The sequence below is a fragment of the Semicossyphus pulcher genome, unplaced genomic scaffold, assembly GCF_022749685.1.
Source record: "Semicossyphus pulcher isolate SPU_LCO1_2020_fin unplaced genomic scaffold, fSemPul1.0.p SCAF_4, whole genome shotgun sequence".
NCBI lineage: Eukaryota > Metazoa > Chordata > Actinopteri > Labriformes > Labridae > Semicossyphus > Semicossyphus pulcher.
The window spans coordinates 13336449-13358189 of record NW_027211715.1 but is presented as its reverse complement, the minus strand read 5'-3'; the positions used below and the strand labels follow the sequence as shown (position 1 = coordinate 13358189).

General features: G+C 42.0%; 1 pseudogene; it reads left to right on the top strand.

Moving 5' to 3' along the window:
- The window catches only part of LOC138607958 (neurocan core protein-like), a 121606-nt pseudogene that overhangs the window by 57580 nt on the left and 42285 nt on the right, over positions 1-21741 (top strand).

Genomic DNA, 21741 nt, shown 5'->3' with positions numbered 1-21741 from the left:
TAGTCCCGAGCCCTATCAGTTGGCGCCGTTGGCTCCAGCCCCACTAATGCCTGAAGCTGGAGCTTTCGGAGCCAAGGTAATGCAAGTGTGCATGCATTGACCGTGCGTGCATTGACAGGTGTTAACGTTCCTTTTTTAAAAATAAATTTCATGATGTAATTTTGTCCCTAGCGGTCGTGTCTTCGTCACCATCGGCTGGCAAGGTCCAGGGCTGATATAAAACAGTAGATGTGTGCCATTTCAAACCCATGAAATGCAGATTTTTATTAATTTGGTAGATATGTCGATATTAACACCAGCATTGATGCGTTTCATCACAGTACAGCAACATAATATAGAGTACAGCTTAAAAAACATGTTTAAGTGTACAGTTACTCCTTAAGCATAGGGGGCCTACCCAGAAACGGTGTCCTCCTGTTTTTCTCCCTGGAGACCCGTGTCCGGGTGTGTGAAGATGCAGAGAGTAAAAATAGGGGGATGAGGTATTGGGCTTCAACTCTCATGTGGATTAGGCCCGGGTTTCCTGTACTGAGAGGACCCCATTTGTCTCTCTAGTGTACAAATTAACCAGCCAGCTAGCAACTTTATTTGAACAGGATCCCATAGTCTCAAAGGAGAAAGGATGGAGAGTAAGAAATTAGGTCACAAAAAACAAGAGGGGATTTCTGCTCCACCCTCTCCACTGGAGAGTAAAATAAGTTCGACATTACAGAATGGCTGGATGGACTGCTGGGATTATGGGAACTGTGTCTCTGTGTGTGTGACACATAAACACGCATGGCCCGGCAGGCTTTCTTCGCCCGCCATGCTGATGTTCAAATTGCCACGCAGGCCTCTCGCAGGAATGTCTGTCACTCTCCCAGACAAAGCCAGTGGAGATAAAGGAGCCGTGCTGGTAGCCAGATGCTCACTGGCTTTCAGGTGTCAGGATGCTCCTCAGGGGAGCAGCACTGAGTGAAGACAGGCAGATGTGGGAGGTGAGGAAGCGTTAGATGGACAGTTCAGAAACTATCCCTTTCCCATTAAGTGGAATGTAAAGTCCGCTACTTTCAAGTTGATTTTTTTTCTTCTTTCAATTTTAACAACCTGGCTCGTTTGTATTTCTGTCCACTTCTCACGATTTCTGTCTCTGTTGCTCCATACACGCAACTCCTTTAATCCATGTCTTGCTGTTTGTTTGTCTTTCTGACGTGTGTGCGGTGCAAGACAACATGACATCGTGTGTGTACTGTCTTTACTGTATAAATTAAAGTAAACACAAACAATACCACTGTTTGTCATACACTGTATCCACGGGGATCATCCCTTTTCTCTAATGATAAGCCGAGCACCTGACGCAGATGAGACTCACGTACGCAGGGTGCTGAACCTGAACGCTGTTGTTCCTCCTGCACAGATGGAACAACATCAGAACATGATGGGATGCCTAGAGGGCTTTGTGTTCATGTATCTGTGAGCGTGAACATGCTCATGTTTTAATGGTTCAAGGTTGTAGTTCTTAAATATTCCTGTAACACAGACGTTGCAAGTTATTAATTAATTTGATTAGTTTCTGCAGTGCCCTCTCTACTTGCTATCACACGCTGCTTCTCTGTGTTCCGGGTGTGGTGTTTCACTACCGGGCTCCTCATGACCGCTACGCCCTGTCCTTCACTGACGCCAAGAGGGTGTGTGTGGAGAACTCAGCAGTCATCGCAACTCCAGAGCAGCTGCAGGCAACCTTTGCTGATGGATATGACAACTGTGATGCTGGCTGGCTGTCTGACCAGACTGTACGGTGAGGTTTTACACTCTGCAAACAAAAGGTCACTCTGTTTGAATGTTTGGGGCTGATCACCAGTCCATGATTGATGGAATCAGTATTGGCCGATACAATCCGACATAAAGAATTGGACCTAATTGCTTGTTTGAATGCTGGAAAGGCAGTTAACTTGTGCTGCCCTCTGAGCTGTCTGTCAGGCTGCTGCCTGTGTTTCAGCAGTTATCTTCCATAAAGTCTCTTTCCCATCATCACTCAGAGCTTGTCTCTCAGCAGTGCTCTTCATATCTACATTTTAATATCAAAGTCGCTCCAGCAGCAGATCGACTGTTGTCTTCCTGACAGTTTTTCACAACCTTCCTGCAGCACGCCTTCCCTCCCTTTTCTTTCTCTCCTTCCGTCCAACACTCCTGTTGTTTTCACTCGGGAATCCTCTAATTGGTCCAGATCCAGAAAGCTCCGACTGCACATGAGCCAGGAGGAAAGAGTCCAATTAATACCTTGGAAAAAATACAGACATCAGCCATCGCTTCATCAGCCACGAGCAGAAATAAAGGGGTTGAGGCCAAAGACTTACAAGACTTAGTTCTCTTGTTAAATTCTGATTAAAACAGACTGCTGTTTGTGTGTGTCTCTTCCTGGTACTTCATAAGTCCCTGTATGCCCAGTGTAATCTTTTAATCACCCTCTTTGCCTTTGCTGCTGGAATCAATGCTCTTGTGGAATAATTGCTGAGTTGAAGCCTGAATGTAGAGCGTAGTTTTCTCAGCCTCACGGGCATGCCAAGTCGCTGTATCTGGAATTTCGACAGACATTTCCAAATGATTTTAGGGAAAATGTTTTGGCAATTATTCTGTGTAAGTAACAGTGAGGAGAAAATAATCAAAAAAAGCAAAACATTGTATCAAGAAATGTGTTGTCCTGAGGTTGTTATGCATATAATGAATATTACTGTCATTCCTGCAATTTTCAATAACAATACTTCAAGGCCAGGCTGTATTAATCGCTCTCTCTCCTCCTCTCTCTCTTTCTTTCTCTGCCGGTATCCCATCCAGTCACCTCGGGCGGGTTGCTATGGCGATCGAGATGACTCACCTGGAGTCCATAACTGCAGCAATAGGTCCCCCGATGAGCTGTTTGATGTCTACTGCTTTGCTAAGCAGCTCCAAGGTAGGAGTCGGGGGTCAGATTAAGTCAGTCTACAAACAAAAGCGAGGAAAATCAAGAGTTAGAACCATGACCATACCGATTATCGCCAGTGGGAGGTGCAAAAATCGAAATTTTCAAGTTCCCTTGGGTGAAAATGATTGTCGTCACCCCCAACTCACTACTGTTTGGGGACTGACAGGGTGAAAAACTGCACAAATTCACTTCACATCGGGTCCAGAACAGCAAACAGACTGAAATATTGTGAGGTGTTTGTAACATTTGCATTTTTAATTAAACAATCAGAAGCACAGCAGGCTTGAAACACCACAATCAGAAGCACCACAGTGGTTAGCTTATCTGGGTCACTGGTTATGAGGTGGTACAACCACAACTGTTAGAATAATAGTCGTGGGAGTTATTTGTATGACCCCCTTTAGAGTTTGTATTCAGCAATTTACAATTAAATTAACAACCTGACTGAAACAATCACAAGGTAATTATATCTAATCAAGCTAGAATTTCTCGCTGATACATGTGAAGCTTATGTTTTCCCTCTTGTTTATTTTAAAACTCTGTTGTTCAATATACAACCTTTTACTGTACCAGACCTGGTTTAATCTATACTTCTCTATCTCTACATATGTACAGTATATTTCTGCATAGTTTGGCTTAGAAGTGATTAAGCAAATGCTGAAATGTATCACTCTTTCATATTTTTATTTGACCATATAGTGGTGTTAATTAGTACTTTGTCAATCATTGGGTTAAGGTGCCTTCAGGCACCAATAAGCTCTGTTACACTCCAAATTAAGCTCTTTGTCTCTCCCCTCCTTCTCCTCCTTCCAGGTGAATTCTTCCACTCTGCAGTGACAGAGAAGTTGAGCCTGGCCACAGCCTCCACCCACTTGCCATTCCCTGGGAGCCCAGCTGAGCACCGTGGGGCAGCTCTACCTGGCCTGACAGTCCAACCTGGACCAGTGTGATCCCGGCTGGCTGGCTGACGGCAGCGTCCGCTACCCCATCAACGTCCCACGGAAGAACTGCGGTGGAGACGAGCCCGGGGTGAGAACCGTCTACAACAACCCGACCGTACTGGCTTCCCCGACACCACCTCCCTGTTCGACGCCTACTGCTACACAGGTACTGACTAACTTCATGAGCCATCATTGTGATAATTACCATGGCAACAACAGACAGGTCTGGAGACTTGTTTCCTTTCTAGTCATTAATTAGAATGACATGTTTGTGTCACACATGAAGTACTTACAGAGAGATTGTGTGACATTTGTGTCCCTCCAGATGTATTAGAGGGCATAACATTGTGTGTAGTGAAGCATGAGAGAGAGAGAGAGAGAGAGAGAGAGAGAGAGAGAGAGAGTGTCTTGGGTTTGTAGTGACTCCGTGACTTACCTTGTCTTTTATCATTTGCCAACTTTGGATTGCCTTTTTGTTTAATAGTTCATGTCTTTTATCAAAATAATATTGCAAGAAAGTTTGTTTATTTAAAAAAGATTGGATTTTATTGTAGAAAAATGAGAGCCACATGTGATCAACCCTACACAGTGCAGCATGCTCTGAATTTTGTCTAGTTTGAATATTAATATGAGTTTTAATTTAATAGAGGGAGGGAGGTAAATTGAGGTTCAGTGCTGTGTCGTGCAGCAACAGATAAAACAGGTCAAATGAAAATCAGAGTTGTTCCCTTTGATGAAAAGCTGTTATGTGTTGCAGCCCACCAGCCAGCGGGGGTCCGGGCTGCCGAAACTCAGACTTTGTACCAGACCACCAACCCAGCAGCTGAAGCCCAGCACAGAGCCCCTTTCTCCAAGAATTCTACCTGGACTGGTCTGGTTGACTTGGACAGCGCAGGAGTCAACTCCATTGCTGGAATCAACGACTCCTCTGAGATCTCTGAAGAGCACGTAGTCGTCCACTTAAAGCCAGTAAGAAGCAGCCAGCCCAGCCAGGAGGAATCTGATGGTCCAAAGAGAAGCAACACTTTGGGCCTCTCTGACTCAGGGAGTCATGGAGGTTCTGCTCATGAAGAAGAAGATGGAGGCTTTGTTGGATCATCTGACACAGATACATTACCCTCCATAGCTTCTTCCACTCCCCAGGCTCAGACTAGTAACAGTGTGTTGGCTGAGTTTGTTAACACTCTGATGAAGCCCTTTAGGTATTTGAGAGGAGGTGAGGGGGTGGAGGAGACAGAGGATGGACCTTCAGAGCCTGAGGAAATATCAAGAGAGAACCAGACACAGGGAGAAGCATCCAGCAGAAACCAGAGTGAACCAAAACCCAGTGGAAACAAGGGCACCATGAAGAATGCCATCATGGAGCACAGGAGTGGTAGTTTTCCCTTCAGGGCTCCTACCAGTGGACTACAAAGTCCAGAGGAAGGTCTGTCTGAGCAGGAGAAAGAGGTGATGCCGCTGGTTCGATTAGTGCCTGCAGTCCAAATCACAGGGCAAAGTGACACCAGCACTCAGCCAGGAGAACGAGCCTCCAGCACATCTGCTGACGAGCCTCCATCCACTGTTCACGGTATGAGCTCAACATTCACTGTGTTTGTATGTGTTAAGCATGTATTTTTGTTACACCTTTAACCTTTTGAGACAAATAACTGAGTTGGAAATGAACAGAAACTCTTCTACTTCAAATAGGTGTGGTGCATTTAAATGCCCCTTGTAGATATAGGATCAGTTCCATGCTTCTTTCTCTCTTTTCCAACCTCTCTACTCTTCCCTTCAGTCTGCTATAATATATTCCTCTGCAGGGCAATTTGAAGTATCGCTGTAGATTTAATTAAACAGTAATTGCAAACAAACGTATGGAGCAAACCACAAACATAATGTATAAAGGAGGAGTGGAGACTGTTCTGCTTTCACTCTCATATTTACAGACTACACTGAGTTTGTAGTCAAGTTTTAGAAAGAGTAGAAGCTAACTTGAATTTTAACGTACTTCTTTTATTAAAGGTTTCCTCACAGATGTACTGTTTGTTTAGAACAAAGCAGACCTGCATCACAAATGACTGCTTGTTTAGGAGTCAAAGAAGTATTAGATGGAACACATTTCTTGTATTAGCTAAATAAAACATTGTTTAGGAATTCTTTGTTCAGACAGGATAGAAATGCTCTGGGGAGTAAGAAGGGGCCTGAAAAATGTAATGGTCTTTTGTTAGTTAGTGTGTATGTGCTGAAGAACCTGGAGGCCCTGTCAGACAGGTAACATCCACAGTGGAGTGAATTACCCTCAGGAGTGCTGCAGTACAGTACAACACACGCAAGGATAGATAAGGTCAGCATTCACCCTTTCAGCCTGCGTCTTCCTGAAAGCAACCTGATACCAAACTGAACATATCTTTTTCTAATTTATAACTAGAAGGTGAATGTAAGGTGACGGGACAAATAACTGCACCTACTGAAAAGACAAATTACAGCTGAGTAACTGATCAGCAGTAAAAAGTAGAGAAATGTGTGGACAGAAGCCAAAAGGAGCTGAGTACTGAAACCTTGGCTTGAAGAACTTTTCGGTTAATGGCCGCCACAAATAACACATCCTTGACTTCAGCTCAAGAGGAAGGATACAAAGAACGACTTTAGTCTCTCCGACAGACAGCCAGAGGAATGTTTCAATAAAGGTGAGAGGCTTTTCTCACCCAGCAATCAGCAGCTTTATTAATATAAATAATCACTGCTGTGCTACCTGAAAGTCGATACCATCCCACAAGGTATTGATGAAAATCCAAGCTTTAGTCTGCACGCATTATTCACAGCCGTATCCAATTAACGTGGAGGTTGGGCTGTTCTGCTGTTCGCTCTCACCTCCATCTACCTCTCTGCCAATTAAGCCCCAACTCTCTGAAGGTAGGCTGTAATGATCACTACAGGGAGGATGAGCAACACAAGAGGGGGATGAGTAGAGTGAGGAGGAGGGAAGAGAGGGGAAGATGGGGAAAGAGGGATGAGGAATAGTTGTTTGTTTCTTTAATGTTGCTGTGATGAAAAGCTGCCTGACTGATGTTGCTTCTTAATCAGTGAACTGAATTAACTCTGTTGCTGCACACCTCAGGCTATGACTTGGATCTCAACACTTCTTAGTAACTGATGGAGCCATGTTGCCTCTTTGATTGAAGGAGATGCAAAGCTTTGCACTGCAGACAGGAAATCAAATAAGGATCAGAATTGAAGTGTTGAATCAAATTATTTTGAAACTTTTAAAAGATCTTTGAATGTAAAATGATAAATCCAATTATTTCTCTTGCAAATCTAAATATTTTGAACGTTTTATTTCATGTAGTATTTTGTTTAGCCTCTAGTGGAGCCACCTGCCTCCAATAAAAACTGACTGTCTGCCAACACCAGTCTCGTCAACCTCACAGACTGAATTATATGACACAAGACAAAGTGCTGACACTCAATGTAGATGCTCCCGACGTGTTTCAAACAGCAGGACAGTAACCTACCTTCAGTCTCTTTTATTACACCCCATATCTGCAGATGGGGTGAGGTGACATGTGTGCCATCTCTTTCTCGCCTCCACTCTCACAATTTAATTTCAGGTCTGTCTGACCCGAGCGGTTCTCTCAGCCCGTTCACTTCAGTTAAGAGGAGTCAACACAGCAGAACCACTTACAGTGGAAGCACACAATTACTGTCTGAACAGGGTTTATTATGAGTTTGCTCTGCAGCATTTCAGTGTTGAGTTGAAGCTTCTTCACCAACAGATTTGCAGGATCAGAGCAACATTTTAAGTGTCTTTTAAACAGCACGATGAAATCTTGATGATCAAACCAGATTAATGTGTTTAATTATTTTCACTCGCACCAGTCTGTAGTAAAAGTATGTAATTAGCTATTTGTATTATTAATAGAACAGTTAGGCCGGTCTACGTGGCTCTTATGGAAATGAACCTCAGGCTCATAAACCTCATTTAGGCGTAAGGCAACGACGGACCTTCTGAATAATTAACATGCTTTTAATTTTTATGCAGATATTTGTGTATGTGCTGCGTTGTGTAGGTGTTGCACACCTGCTGCTGTATCACTGTACATTTCAGACATGTTCACTGAACTGAGGACAGCCAGACTGAGCTGAGTGATGATGACGGTAGCAACACTAGCTGGGCCTCTCAGTAACACCACTGCACTGCTGCCCTAAAAAACACACACCAGCCGTGAGTCACACATGCAGACACAATGAATTATTGATGCTGCTGACAGTGTTTGGTTTAAAACTGTAAGCTGATAAGGCAGTGGACCACTTCATCTAAATAAACAGGTCTAAGATGGGAGCTTGTTGTGGAGCAAGTCATTTGCTTATCATGTTGCAAGTGCTCCTCTGTTTTTCCACATGGCTTCTCTCACCACAGGAGAGTGTGTTCCTGAAGGAGGCTGTTTGAGGTCAAAGAATCCAGAGGGAAAAGAAAACAGGAACATGAAGCGTACCCAGTACGTCAAGAGAAGGATAACTATCCCAATAGAGATGCTTTTTTTTTCTTCTTATGCAACTAAAAATTTATCATAGGCCACACAGTACACAAATCCATTCTGGTGACTCACATTGCTGATCCTACCAGACTTATGTATGCATTATCATTGCCAATTCCATATGAATTCAATTAAATACACTCCCACCATCCCCACCTCTGTAATACAATTGTATTAATTAGTCTTTTTTGTATCTTTGTTTTCTATAGAAACAAACAACCCCTTTGGAATTCTTTTACCAGACTGGGCTTTTGGGCTCATCCCATCAGGTACATGAGCTCCCTGTTGTTCTTAGTGAATTAACTCCTTTGTCATTATTACCCTCATGATTATGAGAGATTATCAAATCAGAAGCAATTAATTTAATTATACGTGCAACTCAGTGAGAGTCAGAAACATCACTCACATCAGCGCTGAGGTTTCCGTACAGTACAGGAACAGCAGTATGTTAACACTGCTGTGTGGCCTCCACCTGAGTTAACAGCCTCCGCAAACCTCCGTAAATACGCATTTCCTCCTTACTGTGTCTGTCTCTTGTTGTTTCATTCTACATCAGCCATCTCTCTCTCCCACTCTGACACACATCATGCATTCTTAATCCAGGCCTGTTCCTTCTTTCTGCCTTTGCATCCTCTTCCTTTCCTCTCCCTTCCTCCCACGTTGGTACAGACAGCTGCAGACAGCAGGGCAGTGCACTGAGGTGAGACAAACCGGGTCTTAGTGAAGTAATTAAGGGGTCACAGTGAGTGCAATTAGGTGAACTGTGGAGAGGCCTAGATCCTAGCAGCCAACAAATCAATGTCAACACAAACTACAAGATGGGACTCTAATTGACCGCAGTCATTCTCATTTTCAAGTTGGTTGATGTTCACTTGGCTCTTGCGTGCAGTGCATCTTTCTCCTTTCTAGCAATCTTTTCCTGCACTTGTTGTTTAATAATTGCAGTGTCTGCGCTGTCTGTTTCAGCATGCTCATATTGATTGCATTTGATAGTGCATTAACCTGCTGCTGTGACAGAAATACAGAGTTAATGAACATACCGAACAATCAGGCCACTTTTATCTTTACAACCAAAATGTGTTAATGTTCGATGTATCTGAGTATAATAATAGGATTTTTATTGTGTGTTTCCTCTAAGCTTCTGCCACTGATTCATCCTCTGCTCAGAGTGTTTGCTATTTTCTTTTTTTGTATTTTTCTTAGGAAATAATTTTTTTAAATAATGACTTCATCAAGTTCACCAAAGTTGATTTCTAAAACATAAATCATCCCATTGAAAGAGCCGAGCTGGTAAAACCACTAATAATTCCGAGTGCATCAGCCTCATTCAGGCATGAATTGAATTCTGTCAAAAGAAGTGATGTAAACATTATGCAATACATTTGACAGAAGTGAATTTACTTCCAATTATTGCAAGTTTTTAGTAGTGCTGTATCGACAGTTGTTTTGCCTGTCCACTTGTCTTACATCAGAGATCTTCTCTGGAGAAGATTCACCACTCTATTGCCCGGTCCTTTACAAGCATTTTCAACCACAACATGTCTTTCCCAGGGTCACCATCGGTAGCCAAGTGATGTTTTCTATTTTATTGTGAAGTGGGGGACTTTCCTTATTTCCTCCAATAACAGCCGCAGCAGGAGAATATGCTCATAAACTGTGGCTTTAGTAGAAAGCACAGCAGCAAGCTAATAACAGAGCAACGATGCAACACGGGATCGTCTTGTTTGCCTGAGGCGGAGAGCTGTTTTGAGTGCTTACTGTGGAGCATGAGCACGACAGTTATCTTGTTCTTTAATTTAGTGAACATATAATTCAGATGTCTGTAAAATGGCTTATGTAACTGCAGCTCAAGGACGGATTTTTTTCATACACAGTTTTCGCACTCATGGAGAATCGTCCTGCTGTTTATCACACAGTGAGATAAAAACCAGGACTATAAATCAGGATTTATTTCTTCTATCAGTATTTAGAGTATATAAGAGGCATGAGACCCTCCCTCTGAGTGACCTTTTATAGTTTCAGTTACAGCATTGAGACAATTATAGCAATTGTTGTTTGCCTATTACAACTGAGATAGAGAGGAACACTTGGGAGGAGGAATTGGTGGGTAGAGGGAGAGGGAGAGATGAGTGAGTGTGTCCTCTACGATGCTGCAGGTGGGAGAACATAAACCTCTTTAATCAATGATCAGAGACTGCACTAACAGTCCCGTTTGTCTCTGGAGAGACATTGTTCCTCCTCATCTTCTTTCTCTTCCTTCATTCTTTACTTCCTACCGATCTTCATTCCTCGTTTGTTATCAGAACAGCCTCAGCCCCTCTGCGTCCTATTTGGCCATATCAGAGTGATAAGAGGCTATATGAGGTTATATATCGCCACATCCTGCTTTCCAATTCCCCATCGCTCTGGCCTCCAGCTAAACCCACACAGATGTGTGGACATACCCACATAAAACTTAAATGTTAAGAAACACCAGCATAATCCATAATCCATCCCACATGACGCATCATCACACACAAACACACACAGAATTCATCTTAATCCTTCACTGTGAGAAAGTGGAAACATTTCATTTTACTTTAAAAATGACTCATATCTTCATTTCCATATTGTATAATCCTAAAGACAGGATTTGTAGGACTTTGTAACACCACAAAAAAAGTTACAAAAATGGTTTCTAGTCCAGAAAATCTGAACAAGTATAGAAGTTCAGCTGTTTGAGGTGACAAAGCGATGCTTCTGGATACAGTGATGCCGGCCGTTTGTCCAGCATTTAAATTCCCAATGCCAGTCTGACACTCAGAGACAAACAGAGAACAGGATGCCTCTGAGTTATAGCCTTCTTGACAACAGCCTTGTCACAGGCTCAAGATGGATCAGACCTCTGGCAGCATCAATAACGTGGCAGGCAGCCCTCAACCAAATTAGAGTGTTACATTTGGAAGAGAAGAGCCAGTAGGTTGAAGTGTGTGTCTGTATGTATGTGTGTGTGTGTGTGTGGGAGACAGGGACGGGCTGAGGTGGCAGATTATCAGTTAGGATCTGTGGATAGATGTTCAGTTTGCCTGCTGGCTGTTGGAGACCTTGAAGTCTGGAGCAGCAGGAGGGCACACTCTCGATGCTGCATATAGAAGTTTATTGATTTTTCTTCTTCTCTTTGTTTTTCTCATTCTTCTCATTCAGTCTTCTCTCTGTCTATCACTTACTGTCTCTCATTTCAATCTCCCTGACTCCCCTGTCTCCCTGACTTTATTTCTTTTATCACCCTTCTGGTCATTGTTATGATTCTCTCCAGCATAATGTTGTGATAGCCTCTTGAACTCCAGTGTGCTACAACACAAGGCAGTCAATTGCTGTCTAACCATATCTGCCTCCCGTGTGATCCTCGACCTCAGCAGGATCCTCGTCACTGCCCTTTAAAGTCGAGGTGAAATGAAAAATGTCATTTTAATCCATTTAGATCACATCCACGGTAATATTGTGCATCTATTGCATCTATGCATCTAAATTCTTCGTATTCTTATATCAAAATTTGATCATTTTTTCTTCCTGTAAAAAAAAAAATCCTGTGTGTTTACATAAGCTAGAACCAACCAATTTCAACCAATCAATCAATCTGCAACATTTAGCCACAGAGAACCAAGAACGTTCGGTCAGTTAGCTAGCCACTGCGCTGTGGAGAAAGTCTGTCTACGCCCACTTCTCAACGATCAAATCAAATCCCTCTAATGATATGTCCCGCCTGCACGTCCTGTTTCACTCGGAAATACATCACGATACGGAAGATAGATACTCTCGAAATGTCGTTTCAGCTCGACTTTAAAGAAGAGTCACCTCCCTTAAATCCATCCTCTGCTTAATCTGCCATCCTCCTATCTGCTACTCATCCCCAAGTTCCTCTTCTTCCTTGTTCCATTGTGTAATTCCACTATTTTTCCATATCAAACCCTCCTGCTGATTCTAATCCCGTGGCTGCTGCATATTAGATTAATGGGATTTGTTAAGATCAAGCCTTGAGGGACACTGGGCTCCATGGTGGGGAGGGATGAATCAGCGTTACATAGCACTCTGTGCTGACTGAGCAGAGGCTCTTTGTATCCGGTTAACCAGAATAACGAAGCATTTAAAGTGTTGGAAATGAGCTTAAGTACTCTGTGCTGAGAAATCACACTGAGCCCTTTGTGAACATCACTGACTGCTGATAATGATAATACACAGCAGTTTAAAATCCACTCAATTTGCTTAATGTCCGTAATATCGGGACATAGTGATGGCCTTCTCAGCAGAGTGAAGGATGTTCGCTCTCAGCAGGTTGTGGCTGCTCAAACATTAAAATCTGGTCTTTGTATCTCACAGGTTAAAACAAGTCTTTTATTCAGACACATTTACTGGCAAAATCAATGTTGTAGCCAGGCAATCCTCTTTGACCTTGGACTACCTAATCTTTAGGCTATTGGTGCCAACATGGACGACAATGTTACTAAAGCTACTTCTGTTGTGAGACTACTCATAGCCAGCACCTTCAGATAAGCCTCTGTGAGTGAAGATAATGGAGTGCCCTATTAGCATTTGTTGTTAAACACCATTTGAGCTGCTGAAAGGAGCTCTAGTATATTAAGATGTTTTTTTACATGGTTATGCATCATGTCATATGTGACATTTGTATTTTTTCTTCTATAATCAGCAACTAGGAAGTCTTTTGTCAGTTTACAGCAAGCAGCGATATACAAGGAAATATTCGCAGTTTTGCTAAATGCTTTTGGTTTTCAAACTGTTAAAGTAAAGCACACAGTGACTCAATATTTAGAGAGGGAATTTCAGTGTAGCAGGTGGAAACTCTCAAGCAAAACATCTTAAATCAGACTGTTTACTCACATAGAAAGTGTTGATTTTTAAATGTAAAGGTAATGACACACACAGCTATGTTTGTGAAGCTAATGCACTGTCAAAATGTTTTTTAAAAGCACAGAAAAGCTTTCTTAAACAGGCATTTTTATGGCATCATAAACATAGTTTATCTTTTCTGCCACAACACAACCTGCTGCATATTCAGCCTCTAGGAGCCCCATCACAGGCTGCTGTATTTTATCTTTAGCTCCTTTATGGCAGAAGAATGACTGAATCTCTTGACTGTTACTGGGATCAGATCTGCAGCAGAAATAAAAAACAACTTTTGTTGTTGTTTTTATGAACATTTTCTCGTCTCACAGCCTCTAAAGATCAGTCGGACTGCAGAGCAAAGTGCTGTTAACTTCAGTCACACGGTAACAATGGATGCTGAGCTCCAGTGTTTTACTTCCTCTGGGCACAACATGTTCTTTTGCATCATGTACTTGTGTTGTAAGTACAGTTACCAACTTATCTTTACAAATGCATAAAGCATTGCTGTGAGAGAATTTTTGGTCCTTCACTATCATTCAACTTCAATAAATTTGTATTTTACAACAATCAGGTTTATTCCCATATCATTTATTCCTCAGGATACAGTCAAATCAACTGTCAAATAGAGGTATGAAACTGTTAAGTAAAACATCAGATCACACAGCAGATGAAACATCAACTGCTTGTTGAAGCCAATAGCCAAAACTTTAAACCAGATAAGAGAAGACCTCTGCTGAGCCATAAGTCAATCCATTAAAAACACAGTCAGGGATTCACTAAGCACGATTGTTTTCTTATTTCCTGCCTGCTAAATCCCTTTCTGTGTTTTTATTGTCAGGGACAGCCTGAGGGCCCCTGAGGGTGCGTAGAGTTTCACACAGCAACAAACAACATCACCTCTGTTTACCACCAATTGCGCCACTCAGGCGCTATCAGATGAGACGTCAGGAAACTACATTCTTAATATTTCACCTCACTATCTGTATCTAACAGGCCTTTCCTCCTAGAGGACAAAGGATGGACAAGAAATAACAGCATACAGCCTTGTTGTTATGTGGATCACTTTCGGTCTACACAAAAACATGGATTTTAACACTCTAAAGAAGAAGTGTGTTTATAGACTGATTACGATGAGAAATGCTCCGCAGACACAGAGGGAATGGGACGTCTATTATGCGAGTAACACACCACAACAAGATCTGAATAGCAGCATTCCTGAGATGTTACTTTCACATTTTATTATCCATCAAATGGAGGTATTTCTTGGCTGCAGAGGAGGATGAGAGCACCCAGCTGGGGTTTTGAGCTGCCATATTGCCCAACTGACTTCACTCCCACTGACGGTGAAGGCAGAGTGGACCAGTGTGGCAGGGGTGTTTGGCTTCCAGTGTCAGTCACAAAGCAGCATGCAGCAGCAGCCTCCCACTGGTGGAAGGGTTGAGGGGTCCATCCATGTAGAGCTTGTCAGACACACCCACAGATGTGTCCCAGCGGGGAGCACTCACAGACTGTGAAAAGAGATGAGAGTCTCGGGGAGGAAGGTCTCTTAAATTGAAGGGTTGGTGGATACGAAGGTGTACGTTAAAGAATCAGGTGAACCATACAGAGAAGGAGTACGTACGTGGTGGTGAAAAAAAGCTTTTTTGCTGTCAGTGAGCTGTGAGGTCATGCAAAGGAGTTCTTCTTTGTTGAGGTTTAAACAGGTCTTCAGACAAAGTAGTGCCACTGAACACATGTTGTCAGAACAAATACAAATACATGATTAAGGGGTATTTTGTGATGCACTATTTGCAGCAACACTGTACAACATCAGCTGCATCAAAACAAGCGCTCCCCGTTTCTCCCTCAACAAATTACAACGCGGCGTTACACCATGTGATGCAGAGCAGCAGTTTAATTGGCTCAAAAGGAAAACAAACCCATGTGAGAGCGAGTCAGAGAAACCAGCGAGTGACGATATGAGAGGAGAAACAACATGGCCTTACTGTCTTTCTACTACGAAAAAATGAATGAAGAAGAAAATCTGACCAACCCCACTGTGCTCATACCGAAAAAGGGTTCCCATTCTGTGGTGTGGAAGTATTATGGATTCAGAGAAGACGACGGAAGCCAACGTCACACACATTGCAAACAATGTTTTGCCATCATAGCAGCACAGCAGGGTAACACCACAAATTTATATAATCATTTACCACTTAGCAAAGATATGGCTCCCATTAACACAGTGCAAAACTGTCATTCAGGAAAACATGCCTTCTCACAACTATCTTCTCACACCTGCCCTATACAGTCAGAGTCGAACAACAGTAGAGACAGAACTGCAGGAAGTAAATCATTTTGCTGCAACAACTGATTTATGGTTCAGTCGCACAATCCATATATGAGCATGACGGTCCATTTTATCGGTAGTGACTTCACTATGAAAAGTCGGTGCCTACAGACAGCGTTTTTTCCCCGAGGATCACAGGGGCGAGGCTCTAGCACAGGGGCTAAAGGAGGGGCTTGCCTCTTTGGAGTTTGGAGGAGAAAAGAATGGTGTGCATAACGACAGATAATGGATCAAACATCGTTAAAGCAGCCTCCCTGAGCAACTGGGTAAGGCTTCAGGGTTTTGGGCAGAGGCTACATGTGGCTATAGGTGAGCTATGTATAAAAATGCAAGTGTGTGTATTATCATTTTGTATTATAATGTTAAAAATAATAATTATAGCAGCAGTTACAATAACAATGATGTTCATTCAAACTAATATTTTTTATTAATAACAGTAATAGAATAGTTCTAGAATATTTTTTTCCACTCTAGAGAAAGCAATGTAAGATCAGCGGATTGAGCGTGCTGTAGGTCTGTGCAAAAAGCTTGTGGGCTGCTTCAGTAACAGTTGGAGGCAGAAGAGGGTGCTTGCTGAGGCCCGAAAGGAGCTCATGCTACCTGAACACAAGCTTAAAACGGAGTGTCCAACAAGATGGGGATCAAGACAAGCTATGGCCCAGAGGATACTTGAACAGCTACCTGCTATTTCTCATGTTCTTTCCTCTGATCGGAAAGATAGACACCTGATACCCACATGGCAAGACATTGAAGTCCTTGAGGCAATCAACAATACACTCAACCCCTCTCCAGAGAGCAATATGGGAGCATCTCCTCTGTGAAGCCAGTTCTCCACCTCTTTGAAACATCAGTTGCGACAGTGCAGAAAGACGACTCGGATCTCACACGATCAATTAAGTCAAGAATCCTGGGGTACCAGCAGGAAAAGTGCAGTGACCTAAACACGCAGGAGCTGCTAAACAGTGCCACCACTCTGGATCCAAGGTTCAAAATGAACTATGTCAGTGAGGACAACAAAACCACTGTCAAGGACAAGCTTTGCTAATGATCCTTTCTCTTTTAAAGCAAAGTTGTCGTCCCCTCCCCCCATGAAGAAGAGCCGAAAGATCTTAGGTAGCTTTTCAAAGCAGCAAAAGGCAATGACGCACCATCTGACCAATCCTCACAGCTAGTAAGTTGTTGCCTCAGAACTGCAGTCATATCTGCTCTCAAGCAACATTAAGAGTGTAGAGGACCCCCTAGTGTGGTGGAAGGAACACAAGGATCAATATCCAAGACCGTCTGTACTGGCAAGGAAATACCTCTGCATTCCCGCTTCAGAGAGGGTGTTCAGTACAGGTGGGAACATTGTAACATGTCTCCGTTCCTCACTGAAGCCTCAAAATGTTGACAGACTTGTGTCCTTAGCAAAGAACCTTTAAGTTAACAGCTGCCTAGAAAAGATTGTTCTTGGTATTCTAAAAAGCTTCACGTTTTGTTTGCCCAAATAAGTAGAATAGCCAATGTTACAATTTCGAAGTTACAAAATGATGTTATTGATCAACTATCATGTTGTCTTGTCAAATGTGATATATATGTTGTTAACAATTGTGGTTTACGTTAAGAAGCATACCTACCTCTCTCATCATATTGAGCACAGAAAAATACAATTCAAAGTTTGTGTAAGTAAGAGAAGACAAGAGTCTGATTGAGTTGATTGTTTTCATGTTCTGTTCTCATGTTCAGTTTCAAATTCATGAAGCGTTTGCTCTTAAACACTCCTATATCAGGCACATTTTTTTTTCTTTCTGTATCGGGTAAATGAGTGCAATAAACATTTATATTGAGGAAAAAAAAATGTGAGAGAATCGTGATCTCAATTCTAATCCGTGATTCTCATTTTATCTCCAATCTTGCAGCATGTGAGCAAGGTCAGTGAATTTGTTTTCCACAGCACAATAAGGTCGAGAGGTTTGTGTTATATTATGCAAAACATTGAAGGGGAGTGTTTTGTTGATGTGTTGTCTTCTCAATCAATCTGGTTATTGGTATTATCCCTATTAAGCAGCTTTGCCAATCACAGTTGGGAGAGTCCAAATCAGCTTCTCCAAATAGAGAAACAGTGTTGTTGTCTGTGAGCTGCTGTCAGACAGTTATGTATAATTCATTCAAATCACAGAATTATATCCAACTAGTTAAAGCTGCAGTAGATAAGAAGGAGAAGAGAGCGGACTTCGCTCCAAAATTTGAAAGATTACAGAGTCCAGGTCCCTCCCCCTCTCTCTCCGCGGCGCTCAGTCCTGCCTCCAAAGCCCTCCCCACAGAGGAGGCTATCATGTGCGCGGTGGTTGTTTTTAAGCCTTTAAAACTGTACTATACAGTATACCCATTACAGTTGCTTGATCTATATAAATTACAAAAATGTATTGTTTTGTTTTTTAACAAAACAACAATTGATTGTAGTTTACAATATTATCTTGTATTCTATTCAAATAACAGAAGTTACCCAGCAACTGGAGTTGCCAATAAAAAGCTGTTAATACTTCACAAGACAATATATTGTTGTAGAATGGTTATGCAGTTTTTTTTTGTCATTTACATTATGCATATTGTCAAGTGTTGTGAATAAGACCTGGCTTGTTCTTTAAAATTAATCAACAATGCATTATATTGTCTTTACCTGTTAAATAAAACCAAAAGTCAGAGCTGCATAAAGCTTTTATTAAAGCCATAACAGTTTTAAAATACATTAGCTTTGAGAACCTGAGGTGGCTTTCCTTTTTTGTGAACAAAGCAACTCATATTAACAGGGAAGATGATGTAAACGTGAATATTTAAGCATAATCTTCACACCTGTCAGCCACTTCATTGGAATTCAAGTCAAGAGTTGCAAAAAATCAAACATTATTAAAACTGAACATATTCAAGGCTTAAAGGCCTGATTTGTAATCACGACCTGAGGTAGAACCTATTAAGAACAAGGTGACATTACAAGGAATAGTTCAGACTTTTTGAAGTGGGGCTGTACCAGGTACTTATAGTCAGTGTATTACACACAGGAGATTGCGGTAGGCTATCCCCCCGAAGCAGGCAGGAGTTCACAGAAGTTGTTTAGTTTCTGTGTCTGTTCTCCTGTCTGTTCCTCCGCACTAGGGGCAAACCTCCCGCGATCTACTGTATGTAACATACAGAGTATTCATAATTGGCTAATACAACCCCACTTCAAATAACCATCTCTTTAATGCTACAATAATCAACTCATATTTACAGGAATAATCTTTTCACCTGTCAGCCACTCAATGTTATTCAAACTAGTCAGAGTTGCAACAAAGTGAAGAATTATTCAATCTGACCATATACAAGACTTTGAGGCCCTATCTGAAATAAGGAACAGAGGTCGAAATCTAAGAACAAGATGACGTTAATATAAGAACAATGTTGAACAATATTATTTGCTCGTCAGTGCAATGCATCCACCAAGTGGACCAAAAGGGGCATAAAAAAACACCAACAGGTGTAAATAAAAGATTAAAGGTTATAGTGAAAACAGTTTTAGGCAGACAAATAAAAATAATAATACAGCCACAGAGCTTTTAGAAAAGGTAAATAAACCTGGAAAAAATGTTAATGATTGCAATAAGATTGAAGTTGTAATAGCTTGAAAACAACACTGTCTTTCCAGTGACGACATTGGGATGTGGAGGCACAACCACCTGACCCTCGATGCTCAGCATCCAAGCAGTTGCTGTGAGCACTTCACCTAAACATAAATCAACATATGCTTTGTATGCAACAATCTATTTTGTTGTCTTTCACATAAAAATATCAACATGTTAAACAATAGTTTAACACTTATATGTTTAACAATATATGTCCTTCATAAAGTTTTGGTCTTTGCAATGGTTTAAAATAGATTTTAAAAATTGTATACACTACCTATGATGATGAGTCTTGGAGAGTCAGGAAGTGGCAGTGTTCTTTCCACGTCAGCTGTTGTTGCCAACACCTAAAAGACAAAGTAAAATGCATTCAAAATTGACATAGAACTTTCCCTCAGCTCAACTATTGAGGATAACAAGATCATACCAATATGATGATATAATACTTCAAACTGTAATCATTTTACACTTACACCTGCCTGCAAAATGAGTCTGTCAGGTTGCTCCATGAAGTGTGCCATAAGCAGGAGGATCACACAGAGGCATGGATCACACTTCTCTTCTCTGTTGTACTTCACCAGGATGCACTCTACCTGCATTAGTCCCTGCTGGCTTCTCTTCGAAAAACTGGAGGATAAGCTTCCCTTTTGGTTCCATAGCCTGTTCCATTTTTTCCAGGGTGTCAATGTCTGTGAGTAATTTGAAATGGCTGTACAGCTCTTTTGGTGTGAACAGATATGGCCAATCATTCTTCAGCTCAGCAATCGAAGGGGGTGGGCTTGCATTGATGGTTTTCTTTGAAGGTAGTAGGTTGCTTTCATGAAGTGAGTCAATTATCCTCTCTCCGCACCAGCTGGCCCCTCAATGCGATAGTGGTCTTTCATTTCACTCTGCTTTTCTTTGAGTGTCTCTTCAGTTTCCTTCAGTGGACAGTCAGGCTGCCATCTCACACATCCATATTGGTCAGCTGGTCCTCTAGCTAAATCTACAGGTGAATGTGTGACCCTTTTCTGGATGTGTCGTCTGGAGAGAGCATTTCCACAATTAGCATGTTCTACTCTTGTTTTTAGTTGAGTAAAAAGGGATCCAAATCCACTGCCAAAAAAAGTGCCATCTCTCATGACATCAGCAAAGCTCAGTCATTCTGGAGCTCTGACTGCTTGACAGACTTGGAGTTGTGGAGGTGGATTCAGAAGATGGAGAATCCTCTGCAGTGGTATTGAAGAACATTTCAGAGGGGTCTACAGGAATCAGTGTCAAACATGTTGTTTGGTCTAAAAAGAAAAAATGTTATAGCTCCACTTAATATCTGCAAACAATGAAATTCAAAACTTTAAAATTTTGATCTGTTGTGCATTCATTAGCATACAAGAATACATGTATAGTGTATTGTATAGTGTAGTGTATATAATATACAATATAGTACATATTGTACAACATTATGTAAGACATACCAGACATACCATTCAGTTTGCCATGCATTGAGAAGCCTACGACACTGGATAGGTGTGATGTCAGCAGGGAGATCCTCCTCTTTGATGAATTGCAGGTCAGATTTGGATTCCACTCCAGTGCTTGCCAACTTGTTCAGGAGGGACTGTACAACTTATCATTGTCATACAATAAAAACCCACATGCAGCGTTCTCTCATCGGGTGCAGCGTTTTTTCTCTCACAGCACAAGTGCTTCATCCCAGCTCTCTCCAGCCGCCCTGCCCTGCCTGGCTAATGTTCGCTAATGCAATTTGGTTACGGAGCACAATGCCGGAGTCATCCAGTGTATTTTTGTTGGAGCTAGTTCGCTAACCTTAGCATGCTCGCTAACATTATGACTACCAAAATACTATCTGACTGTGTATGTCAGTTATCTAGTTTGACACATAACTTCGCCAGCTAACATGACAAATGGTGTCGATTTTGTAAATTATGTAGCAGAACAAAGCAAATGTGTATCACTACCGATTGTTTTCTGTTAGCCAATATCATTGCATTACCTGCCTAGGCTCTAAATAGTAAACACAGATTGCGGCGTAGACTTTAGACTAGGTCGCTTTCTGCGTCCTCTAGATAGCAAAGTGCCACCCATTTGCCTGACCACACATCAAAACCAACATGCCCACAGGCACTAACGGTGGCGCAAGATCACTTGCTATTCATACAACGCGGGCGAAAATGACGACTGTGCCGGGTGGAAGATAGCAATAAAACTAACGCTGCGTGCTTTGGCGCTTTGCGTCGGGTGGACGATAGGGCCCATGTAGTTTGACTCCTGGACTACCTCTGTTAGACTGTAAATACCCAAGGCAAGCAAGCTCCAGAGCCTGCTGCTTCCCCACAATAAAGTGCACAAAATCGCTACGGTGGATCAAAATCAACATAATCTCACCCATGTGAAGGCCCTCGTCATCTCGTCGTAGAACAACATGCATTCTTTTTTTGTACTTTGTACCTTTAACAGTGACAGCATTAGTGGCTACCGTGGTGTCATGTGTGAA